This window comes from Neophocaena asiaeorientalis, unplaced genomic scaffold, assembly GCF_003031525.2.
Source record: "Neophocaena asiaeorientalis asiaeorientalis breed wild unplaced genomic scaffold, Neophocaena_asiaeorientalis_V1.1 scaffold264, whole genome shotgun sequence".
NCBI lineage: Eukaryota > Metazoa > Chordata > Mammalia > Artiodactyla > Phocoenidae > Neophocaena > Neophocaena asiaeorientalis.
The window spans coordinates 7,130,614-7,143,574 of record NW_020185332.1 but is presented as its reverse complement, the minus strand read 5'-3'; positions in this window follow the sequence as shown (position 1 = coordinate 7,143,574).

Here is a 12,961-nt window from a genome sequence, read left to right as displayed (position 1 = left end):
TGTGGCCTCTCCCATTGCGGAGCACAGGCTCCGGACGCTCAGGCTCAGCGGCCATGGCTCACGGGCCCAGCCGCTCCGCGGCATGTGGGGTCTTCCTGGACCAGGGCGCGAACCTTTGTCTCCTGCATCCGCAGGCAGACTCTCAACCACTGCGCCACCAGGGAAGCCCAGATTTGGGTTTTTTTAAGTGAGGGCAAGAAGAAGTAATTTTCTTTCTGTTTTGATGATATAATGAAAAATAAATGGAAGAAGTTAAACAGTATGCATTTAGTTGAAGCCCCCTGGAGTCCTCTGTCTCCCACTCAGAGATGAATATGACGTTGATTTGGTGTTTGTCCTTTCTACATTCGTCTTTAGCTGTTATAGATTTGGCATATTATTTGGCATATTTTAAACTTTTATGAAAATGTCATCATAGTGTCCATACCCTTCTTCAGCTTGCTTTTTTACTTAATGTATTTGTGAGAGTCGTTCGTGTTGGGACTTGTAATTCTAATCCAGTTATTTCCACAACTGTTTGTTCCTTCACTGCATGGATATATCACAGTTTATCCATCCATTTGCCTGATGATGGGTGTTCAGTACCCCCGCTCTGCCCACTTTTTTGCTCTTAGAAAACAGTGCTGCCTTAAGTACTCTTCTAAAGGTCTCCTGTGGACCTGTGTGAGAAGCTTTTTGGGTATTTCTTAGCAGTGGAATTATTGGGTCATGAGGTTTGTGCATCTTCGGCTTTACTAGATATTGAAGATTACTTTCCAAAGTGGTGGTACTTCACATTCCCACCTGATGTTCCCATTGTCCCACATGTGCTCCTGTCTATACTCAGTCTGCCAGTCTGATGGGATAAATTGGTATCTCTTGTGTTTTTATCTCTTGCAGCAAATTAGATTTATTTTATAATTTTCTTCCACTGGCCAGAACAGAGCCAGTGTTAGGAAAGAAACTGTTAAAGTTCTTATTCTTTCTATAATATCCTTTTTAAAAATTTTTTTATTTTTAAATTTTATTTATTTTTGGCTGCGTTGGGTCTTTGTTGCTGCGTGCGGGCTTTCTCTAGTTGCGGTGAGCAGGGGCTACTCTTCATTGCATTATGCGGGCTTCTCATTGTGGTGGCTTCTCTTGTTGCGGAGCACGGGCTCTAGGCGTGCGGGCTTCAGTACTTGTGGCACGCAGGCTCAGTAGTTGTGGCTTGCGGGCTGTAGAGAGCAGGCTCAGTAGTTGTGGCGCACAGGCTTCGTTGCTCTGCGGCATGTGGGATCTTCCCGGACCAGGGCTCGAACCCACGTCCCCTGCATTAGCAGGCAGAATCTTAACCCCTGTGCCACCAGGGAAGTCCTTCTACAATATCCTTTTGAGATTTTTCTAACACAACCATTTAGATATCTATTAAGTGACTTAAAAGTTAGATTTTGAAATAAATATTCTCTTCCCAGTGATCAGAAGTATACCCTGTATAGTTTGGTGTCAGAGTCCCAGCTGACTGCACCTACCGACAGGGTCCAGGTGACTGCCCCTTGGCTGGTCTCTGCTGTATTCTGTTGGTTAGGAGCAAGTCCCAGGTCCCACCACACTCAGGGGAGGGGTTTACCCAGGTATGAATTCCCGGAGGTTAGGAGCATGGGGGCCACCTCTGCAGGAATCTGGCCTTCACAATAGGTCCCATGTTTCAGTGTCATGGTTTAAATACTCAGCACTGTTAGGGCAGTCAGAGACGTTCAGATTTCAGAAGACTGACTTACCCAAGTCCAGTTCTCATCAGAGGTGTCACGTCAGAGTACTAATTCATGATGAGAAGAGAAGCTGGCAGGTAGCCTGGGGCTCGAGTTTGCTGATTCCTGTGTTTTCTCCTTTTGTGCACATCCACATGGGAAGCTAAATGATGTGCTTGGTGAGTGCGGGCTCAGGCAAGAGGAGTGACAGGATCATCTGAGTGGCCAGTGTCATTGAGCCCTGACAGCTTTATGCATCCCTCTCCATAATAGGGTTCTTCCTGCTACCCCAGTTTCTTAGGTTCTTGGAAACACTGATCAACTTTGCCTCTCCATACTCTGCTTTTACTAGACATGCTGTGTGTCCCATCTCCCTTTCTGGTTGCCCATTAAGTCTCTAGTTGGAATATAATTCAATTGATTAAATTCAGCATTTTGAAATGACTTCATTGTAGTCGTCTCTCCTTGAGATTCATTCATCCGGCAAACACTTATTGATCGGCTATGTGCCAGGTGCTTGAGACTGAGCTGTGGACAGTACACCTCCTCATGGAGCTCACAGTATAGAGCCAAAGACTGACAGTGAGCCAGTGAGCACAGGTGTGATGACTGTTTGCCTTGTTACCTCTGGGAGTATTGGCAGTATCTTGGGTTGTTCTTACAGATCTGCTGATTTCATCCCTCCTTGATTCTTTAGGTTTCATTGTCAGTGTCTCACCTTAACTTCAGTTTTGAAAGTAGCTTGCAATCTGCCCCACTGACTTTTTATACTACCTGTGTCATTTTGTAGAACAAAGGAAAGAAAAGGAAAACAAGACACCAAAAAGTTGAACTAAACCCGGACTATAAATAGTATTTCAGTGTAGATATCCATCAGTCAGGGGCTGCCTAACCAGTATGATAGGTCCATTTAATGGAATATTATGCAGGCATTAAAAATTGTAATATGTATCTTTACATATTGACAGAAAGATGTTCAGGATATAGTGTTATTTAGGAAATGCACGGTACACATAGTATAGAGTAGGATTTCATTTTTTTCATAAAGGAAAATTATATGTATCCTGAAGAGAGATCTTAAAACAAGGTAAATTGATGTAAATATCAACACTCTCTGAGTGGTGATTTTCAATTTATTCTTCATACCTTTATGTACAGCCTAAATTTTTAAATTATATTACTTTATTAATCACAAAAAGCATTTTTCAGTTTAAGGAAAGGTGTTTTTTAAAATGTTCCAAATTTCTTCATACAAAGCATGTGTGTTGCAGTTTGTGTGTATGTGTGTGTGTGTGTGTGTGTGTGTGTGTGTGTGGCTTGTGCTGAGAGGCTTGTGGGGTCTTAGTTCCGTGACCAGGGATCAAACTCGGGCCCTCGGCAGTGAGAGTGCAGAGTCCTAACCAGTGGACCGCCAGGGTATTCCCGCAAATTGTTTTTTTCATGTATGTGCTCTGGTTTCAAAAACACAAGTGACAGTAGCATGGCTTCAGTCCATCTGTAACCTCAGCTCACATCGGTGCCAGAGGAACAGCTTTGGCCAAATGAAAGGGTGATAGCAAGTACCTAATGATTTCCCCACTAACCCACCACAATAAACAATATAATAGGGCTTTAAACAAATGAATACTATATTTGCTGAACCTTTTATATAAAGTTTTACTGTAAAAAACAGATATATTTTCTGTCAGATGTGATGAAAGGACATTAAGCAGGGAAGAGAAAGGAACAGCCCTTTTTGGAAGCATATCCAGTGCCCCAAGGCCAGACTCTGTTCTGGACACCCCACCAACCTCTCTATGAGTGATGCCTGCTGATGAAAAGGCCGGGACCCTAGGCTCAGATTCCTGCTCTCTTCCTTCCTGTGACATCGGCACAGTTGCTGAACATTTCTAGGTCTCTGTTTCCTCTGGTTAAATGGAGGTGATAAGATCAGACCCTTCACGAATGATTGTGAGGATGAATTCCGTTAATGCACACAACCATGCTGCATGAATGCCTGACATGGGGTCAGGACTCCAAAGAGGGAGCAGCTATTAGTTCTGTGGTCCCCAACCCGACAAGCCCACTAGGATCATAGTTATTGGGGAAGCCGGGCTTCAAATAAGGACCTTCCTGACCCCACCACCCATGTCTTCCACGATGGAAAAGTATGTTGGACTGTAGCTGTGGAAAGGGAGAGCGCAGAGGAGGGAAAGGAGAGATGGGAGAGGGAAGGAAAATGGACTGTGGAAAGAGAAAGTTAAGAAGAGGGAAAGAGCAAAAGAAGATGAATGGAGAGGGGTGAGTGGGAGGAAAAGAGAACATCAAGCAAGAGGAGGCAGTGAGAGGGGAGGGAGAAGAGCTGAATAGCAATGGAGAGAAAGGAGTAAAGAGGCTCTGAGGGAACCCTCAGCCCCTCTTCCCTTCTGGGCCCCATCCTGTCCCTCCCAGGAGGGATTCCTGGTCCAGCATCTGCCACTGCAACCTCTCCCCTATTCTGAGATGCTCTCGCCGCTGGCTGTTCACTGCCCGTGAGTTTCCCATCCCTGATCAGTCCTTGCTGCCCCAGGACAGAGTCCAAGCCTGAGCCTGGCCTCAGAGATCAGTTAAGGAACACTCCCACCTGTCTTCCTAGACACGCCTTCCACTATTCTCCACCCTCTCTCCTTTCACTCTATTTTTAACTATAAGGAAATCAGCTTTTTTTTTCCCCCACCACCACATTACAACGACTTAATTCATAAATGCTTTGCCTATTTTTTTAATTCTGACACTCAGCAGAACACATCAGTGCTGTATTGTAATAGTAAACTGAAAAACTAAATTTTAATGTTTGCATAAAAATTGTCATTTTAATTTGTTAAGTTCATGTATCATTTTACATTAAAATGATATGTAGGTATTTCTATCCAGTGTCATCTTACTTACAAAAATAGAACAATTTATTGGGATTAATGTTTCCTTTTGTCATTAAATACTATATATGTATCTGAGAATATCTCAGAATCCTTATAATCAGAAATAACTATTTTGGTTTAGATAATAGCATTTCCCTTTACTCTTCTTTTAACCTCCAAATTCTGTTGATGTATTGCATATTTTGGGCATTGTAATTTTACTTTCTCTTATTTCTTTCAATTCTTCTGTCTTTACCTACCTGTCCCTTCCCCTGATATCCCCAAGTTTTTAAACTCATAAACTGGAGATTGATATTATAACAGCAAAATATGGCACGATCAAAACAGTGTACGACCCAGACCTGCCTGATAGTGTTGCAGACCCACTTGTGGTGCTAGAGATGAGATTTATAAACGTGCAAGAGCTGATGCCCTCAGGCAAGGGAGCCAGAATTAATAGGAAGATCTGGAAACAATTTTTGATAAGTCACTTAATCCAGTGACATTTATTTTTAATCCTTATTCATTAGGAATATAGATCCCTTTGTTGTGGCAAAGAATCATGATGCTAACCAACCAAGAGACCTAACAGATAAACACTTGCCCACCACACTCATGAAAAGGGCACCAATTCTGAACAGACGTCAGTGTGTGTTGTGGACTCATGCCACGTGACATTTTCTCTCACAGAGAGTGCATAGTGCTTGGTTTGTTACAGGGAGGTGTGTTATTGAAAAGCAATCTCACACAATGAGTGGTGGGTAGACTCCTTTTTCAGAAAGGGGATGTAGCTGGGCTTCTGTAGCTGAGGCAGGATAATTCCAGGTGGATGAAATGACTTTCAGAAGAAGGCATTGCAAAGGTCTCCATTCATTCCCAGGTATTATATTGAGTGACTAATGTTTGGGATTCGGTCTCAGTAGAGAACTATACTTTTAACTAAACCGTATTCTCTGATGCCTTTATTGCTGCAATTTCTGATACTGGAACGCTAATCATGCTGTCATTGTGTGGATTCTTTTTTTAAAAAAAATATTTATTTATTTAATTATTTTTGGCTGTGTTGGGCCTTCGTTTCTGTGCGAGGGCTCTCTCTAGTTGCAGAGAGCGGGGGCCACTCTTCATCGCGGTGCGCGGGCCTTTCACTGTCGCGGGCTGTCTTGTTGCGGAGCACAGGCTCCAGACGCGGAGGCTCAGTAGTTGTGGCTCACGGGCCCAGTTGCTCCGCGGCATGTGGGATCTTCCCCGACCAGGACTCGAACCCATGTCCCCTGCATTAGCAGGCAGATTCTCAACCACTGCGCCACCAGGGAAGTCCATTGTGTGGATTCTCATAGGTCAACTCTGTGTCCGTTAAGATTTGAAACATGCCCTGAAGGAGCATATAAGTTAGTAGGGGAGACAGACTATTAAACAGCTAAGAATAATAGGACATAGTAAGTAGTATAAAGCACACAGAATAAAGAGCTAAAGGATACACACGAGGGAGCCATTTTATTGAATTGAAGGGCTGGTGGGGCCTTACAGGATTAGTACGAGTTTTCTCGGCAGGCAGAGGTGGGAAGAGTATTTCTGATAGAGCACCCAGGCAAAGGTATGATGGCAGCAACGTGCCGCAGGACAGTGGTAGGTGGGGTGGCTTTGGGGTGGGTTAGAGTTAACTGGGCTCTGGTATGGAGTGGCCAGGGATGAGGCTGCAGAAGGGGTTAGGCTGGGGTGTGTTGAGAGTAAAGGAAGTAGAGGGAATCCCGGAGTGTGGCACAGAGAAAGTATGGCACAACCTCTCTGTTCTCTACTTTGGGAACTCCTACTCATTCTCATCAGTTCTTCCCTGAGCTAGTTGCTACCCAGGAAAAAAACAAAGCCCTCTCCCTTTTTCCTCCCCATGTTTTTTTTTTTTAATGTTAAAAATATTTTTTTCTACATTGAGGTATAATTGACATATAGCATTATATTAGTCTCAGGTATACAACATAACGACTCTATATTTGTATATATTGCAAAATGATCACCACAATAAGTCTGGCTGACATCGGTCAGCACACATAGTTAGAAAATTTTTTGTGTGTATGATGAGAACTTTTAAGATTTACTTTCTTAGGATCTTTCAAATATGCAATACAGTATTATTAACTATAGACATCATGCTGACATTACATTCCTATGGCTTATTTATTTTATAGCTGCAAGTCTGTTCCTTTGACCCCCTTCACCCATTTTGCCTACTTCCCAGTGCCTGGCTCTGGCAACGATCATTCCGTTTTCTGTATCTATAAGTTCGGTGGGGTTTTTATGTGTTTGTTTTGTTTTTTAAGATTTAAAGTAAGATCATACAGTTGCAAATGACAAGATTTTATTCTTTTTTCTGGCTGAATAGTATTCCACTGTGCATGTGTGTATGTATTTGCGTGTGTGTGGGTGTGTATGTGTGTGTACATCTCACATTATCTATTCATCACACTTAGGTAGTGTCCATATCTTGGCTATTTTAAATAATGCTGCAGTGGACATAGGGTGAATATAACTTTTTGAGTTAGTGTTTTCTCCCCATGCGTTTCTGTCTGTTCATATGATTAGTTAGCCAGTTATCCCAGTGTTTCCTGGTTGGTGGGGATGTCTACCTTTCTCTGTAGGCTGTGAAGCCCTTGAGGGAGGGGATTTTTATCTTACCTGTTTAGGTTGTCTACATAATAGATGCCAAATGTCTCTTAGGCTGGGTTATTCTATAGATTAACGCTTCAGCTAAGTTATTTTACAACTTCAGAATTGTAAAGATTCTGTGATCCTAAATATTAACATCTTTCACACTGGCTTAAATTTTGTAGTCTAAATGGCAAAAATTATTATCTTTAATACTGAAGAACTCCTTTGGCATTATAGATTGTTTGGCCTGAATCACTTTTTTTCTTAAATGCATTTTGTTTAAATTCAAAATTCTTTGTCTAGAAAAGTCAAATGTTCACATTTTGAAACTCTAAAAATAACATACTGGATAGATGATGCCAAAACAATGGTTTCAATCAGAAATGCTTTCTGAATCCAACATCTAAATGAGAACTAATTACAGAATCAGATCACAGTTACTAGGCATTGTTTTAAGGCAATTAACAACAGTATTGAGAAACCTAAGTAATGAAATTTTTTTTGTATTTTATTTATTTTTTTATACAGCAGGTTCTTATTAGTTATCCATTTTATACACATCAGTGTATACATGTCAATCCCAATCTCCCAGTTCATCCCATCCCCCCATCGCCCCCGCTTTCCCCCCTTGGTGTCCATACATTTGTTCTCTACATCTGTGTCTCTGTTTCTGCCTTACAAACTTTTTTTTTAATATTGAGCTGCATGAGCTGTTTATATATTTTGGAGATTAATCCTTTGTCCGTTGATTCATTTGCAAATATTTTCTCCCATTTTGAGGGTTGTCTTTTCGTTTTGTTTATGGTTTCCATTGCTGTGCAAAAGCTTTTAAGTTTCATTAGGTCCCATTTGTTTATTTTTGTTTTTATTTCCATTATTCAAGCAGGTAGGTCAAAAAAGATCTTGCTGTGATTTATGTCAAAGATTGTCCTTCCTATGTTTTCCTCTGAGAGTTTTATAGTGTCGCATCTTACATTTAGATCTTTAATCCATTTTGAGTTTATTTTTGTGTATGGTGTTAGGGAGTGTTCTAATTTCATTCTTTTACATGTAGCTGTCCAGTTTTCCCAACACCACTTATTGAAGAGACTGTCTTTTCTCCATTGTATATCGTTGCCTCCTTTGTCATAGATTAGTTCACGATAGGTGCATGGGTTTGTCTCTGGGCTTTCTATCCTGTTCCATTGATCTATATTTCTGTTTTTGTGCCAGTACCATATTGTCTTGATTACTGTAGCTTTGTAGTATAGTCTGAAGTCAGGGAGTCTGATTCCTCCAGCTCTGTTGTTTTCTCGCAAGATTGATTTGGCTATTCGGGGTCTTTTGTGTCTCCATACAAATTTTATGATTTTTTGTTCTAGTTCTGTAAAATATGCCATTGGTAATTTGATAGGGGTTGCACTGAATCTGTAGATTGCTTTGGGTAGTATAGTCATTTTCACAATATTGATTCTTGCAATCCAAGAACATGGTATTTCTCTCCATCTGTTTTGTGTCATCTTTGATTTCTTTCATCAGTGTCTTATGGTTTTCTGAGTACAGCTCTTTTACCTCCTTAATTATGTTTATTCCTAGGTATTTTATTCTTTTTGTTGCAGTGGTGAATAGGATTGTTTCCTTAATTTCTCTTTCTGATCTTTCATTGTTAGTGTATAGGGATACAAGAGATTTCTGTGCATTAATTTTGTATCCCACAACTTTACCAAATTCATTGATTAACTCTAGCAGTTTTCTGGTGGCATCTTTAGGATTCTCTATGTATAGTATCATGTCGTGTGCAAACAGTGACAGTTTTACTTCTTCTTTTCCAATTTGTATTCTTTTTATTTCTTTTTCTTCTCTGATTGCTGTGGCTAGGACTTCCAAAACTATGTTGAGTAAGAGTGGTGAGAGTGGACATCCTTGTCTTGTTTCTGATCTTAGAGGAAATAGTTTCAGTTTTTCACCATTGACAATGATGTTTCCTGTGGGTTTATCATCTGTGGCCTTTGTTATGTTGAGGTAGGTTCCCTCTATGCCCACTTTCTGGAGAGTTTTTATCATAAATGGGTGTTGAATTTTGTCAAAAGTTTTTTCTGCATCTATTGAGATGACCATATGGTTTTTATCCTTCAGTTTGTTAAATGGTGTATCACATTGATTGATTTGCATATATTGAAGGATCCTTGCATCCCTGGGATAAATCCCGCTTGATCATGGTGTATGATCCTTTTAATGTGTTGTTGGATTCTGTTTGCTAGTATTTTGTTGAGGATTTTTGCATCTATATTCATCAGTGATATTGGTCTGTAATTTTACTTTTTTGTAGTACCTTTGTCTGGTTTTGGTATCAGGGTGATTGTGGCCTTGTAGAATGAGTTTGGGAGTGTTCCTTCCTGTGCAGTTTTTGGGAAGAGTTTGAGAAGGATGGGTGTTAGCGCTTCTCTAAATGTTTGATAGAATTCCCCTGTGAAGCTATCTGGTCCTGGACTTCTGTTTGTTGGACGATTTTTTTGTGTGTGTTTTGTTTTGTTTTGTTTTTTGTAGTACGCGGGCCTCTCACTGTTGTGGCCTCTACAGTTGCGGAGTATAGGCTCCAGACGCACAGGCTCAGCGGCCATGGCTCACGGGCCTAGCCGCTCCGTGGCATGTGGGATCTTCCCGGACCAGGGCACGAACCCATGTCCCCTGCATCAGCAGGCGGACTGTCAACCACTGCACCACCAGGGAAGCCCTGTTGGACGATTTTTAATCACAATTTCAATTTCATTGTTTGTGATTGGTCTGTTTATATTTTCTGTTTCTTCCTGGTTCAGTCTTGGAAGGTTATACCTTTCTACGAATTTGTCCATTTCTTCCAGGTTGTCCATTTTATTCGCATCGAATTGCTTGTAGTAGTCCCTCTTGATGCTTTGTATTTCTGCGGTGTCTGTTGTAACTTCTCCTTTTTCATTTCTAATTTTATTGATTTGAGTCCTCTCCCTCTTTTTCTTGATGAGTCTGACTAAAGGTTTATCAATTTTGTTTATCTTCTCAAAGAACCAGCTTTTAGTCTTATTGATATTTGCTATTGTTTTCTTTGTTTCTATTTCATTTATTTCTGCTCTGATCTTTATGATTTCTTTTCTTCTGCTAACTGTGGGTTTTGTTTGTTCTTCTTTCTCTGGTTCCTTTAGGTGTAAGTTTAGATGTTTTATTTGAGATTTTTCTTGTTTCTTGAGATAGGATTGTGTTGCTACAAACTCCCCTCTTAGAACTGCTTTCGCTGAATCCCATCAGTTTTAGATCGTAGTGTTTTCATTGTCATTTGCCTTTAGGTATCTTTTGATTTCCTCTTTGATTTCTTCAGTGATCTCTTGGCTATTTAGTAACGTATTGTGTAGCCTCCATGTGTTTGTGTTTTTTACATTTTTTCCCTGTAATTTATTTCTAATCTCATTGCATTGTGGTTGGAAAAGATATGATTGATACGATTTCAATCAAATCAAGGAAATCATTAATATGATTTCAGTTTTCTTAAATTTACCAAGGCTTGATTTGTGACCCAAGATGTGATCTGTTCTGGAGAATGTTCTGTGTGCACTTGAGAAGAAAGTGTAATCTGCTGTTTTTGGGTGGAATGTCCTATAAATGTCAATTAAATGTATCTGGTCTATTGTGCCATTTAAAGCTTGTGTTTCCTTATTAATTTTCTGTTTGGATGATCTGTCCATTGGTGCCAGTGTGGTGTTAACGTCCCCCACTGTTATTGTGTTGCTGTCAATTTATTCTTTTATAGCTGTTAGCATTTGCCTTATGTGTTGAGGTGCTCCTATGTTGGGTGCATATGTATTTATAATTGTTATATTTTCTTCTTGGATTGATCCCTTGATCATTATGTAGTGTCCTTCCTTGTTTCTTGTAACATGCTTTATTTTAAAGTCTATTTTATCTGGTATGAGTATTGCTACTCCAGCTTTCTTTTGATTTCCATTTGCATGGAATATCTTTTTCTATCCCTTCACTTTCAGTCTGTATGTGTCCCTAGGTCTGAAGTGGGTCTCTTGTACACAGCATATATATGGTTCTTGTTTTTGTATCGATTAAGCAAGCCTGTGTCTTTTGGTTGGAGCCTTTTATCCATTCACGTTTAAGGTAATTATTGATATGTATGTTCCTATGACCATTTTCTTAATTGTTTTGGGTTGGATTTTATAGGTTCTTTTCTTCTCTTGTCTTTCCCACTTAGAGAAGTTCCTTTAGCATTTGTTGTAGAGCTGGTTTGGTGGTGCTGAATTATCTTAGCTTTTGCTTGTCTGTAAAGCTTTTGATTTCTCCGTCGAATCTGAATGAGATCCTTGCCGGGTAGAGTACTCTTGTTGTAGGTTCTTCCCTTTCATCACTTTAAGTATATCGTGCCACTCCCTTCTGGCTTATAGAGTTTCTGCTGAGAAATCAGCTGTTAACCTTATTGGAGTTCCCTTGTATGTTATTTGTCATTTTTCCTTTGTTGCTTTTAATAATTTTTCTTTGTCTTTAGTTTTTGTCAATTTGATTACTATGTGTCTTGACATGTTTCTCCTTGGGTTTATCCTGCCTGGGACTCTGTGCTTCCTGGACTTGGGTGGCTGTTTCCTTTCCCATGTTAGGCAAGTTTTCAACTATAATCTCTTCAAATATTTTCTCGTGTCCTTTCTCTCTCTCTTCTCCTTCTGGCACCCCTATAATGTGAATGTTGGTGTCTGCATTTCTTTTCATTATTTTTTCTTATTCTGTTCTGCGGCAGTGAATTCTGTCATTCTGTCTTCCAGGTCACTTATCTGTTTTTCTGCCTCAGTTATTCTGCTGTTGATTCCTTCTACTGTGTTTTTCATTTCAGTTATTGTATTGTTCATCTCTGTTTGTTTGTTCTTTAATTCTTCTTGGTCTTTGTTAAACATTTCTTGCATCTTCTTGATCTTTGCCTCCATTCTTTTCCCGAGGTCCTGGATCATCTTCACTGTCATTATTCTGAATTCTTTTTCTGGAAGGTCGCCTATCTCCACTTCATTTAGCTGTTTTTCTGGGGTTTTATCTTGCTCCTTCATCTGGTACATAGTCCTCTGCCTTTTCATTTTGTCTGTTGTTCTGTGAATGTGGTTTTCTTTCCACAGGCTGCAGGACTGTAGTTCTTCTTGCTTCTGCTGTCTGCCCTCTGGTGGATGAGGCTATCTAAGAGGCCTGTGCAAGCTTCCTGATGGGAGGGACTGGTGGTGGGTAGAGCTGGGTGTTGCTCTGGTGGGCAGAGCTCAGTAAAACTTTAATCCACTTGTCTGCTGATGGGTGGGGCTGAGTTCCCTCCCTGTTGGTTGTTTGGCCTGAGGCGACCCAGCACTGGAGCCTGCAGGCTCTTTGGTGGGGCTAATGGCAGACTCCAGGAGGGCTCATGCCAAGGAGTACTTCCCAGAACTTCTGCTGCCAGTGTCCTTGTCCCCGCGGTGAGCCACAGCCGCCCCCCGCCTCTGCAGGAGACCCTCCAACACTAGCAGATAGGTCTGGTTCAGTCTCCTGTGAGGTCACTGCTCCTTCCCCCTGGGTCCTGTTGCGCACACTACATTGTGTGTGCCCTCCAATAGTGGAGTCTGTTTCCCCTGTCCTGTCAAAGCCCTGCAATCAAATCCCAGTAGCCTTCAAAGTCTGATAGTCTAGGACTTCCTCCTCCTGTTGCCAGACCCCCAGGTTGGGAAGCCCGACGTGGGGCTCAGAACCCTCACTCCAGTGGGTGGACTTCTGTGG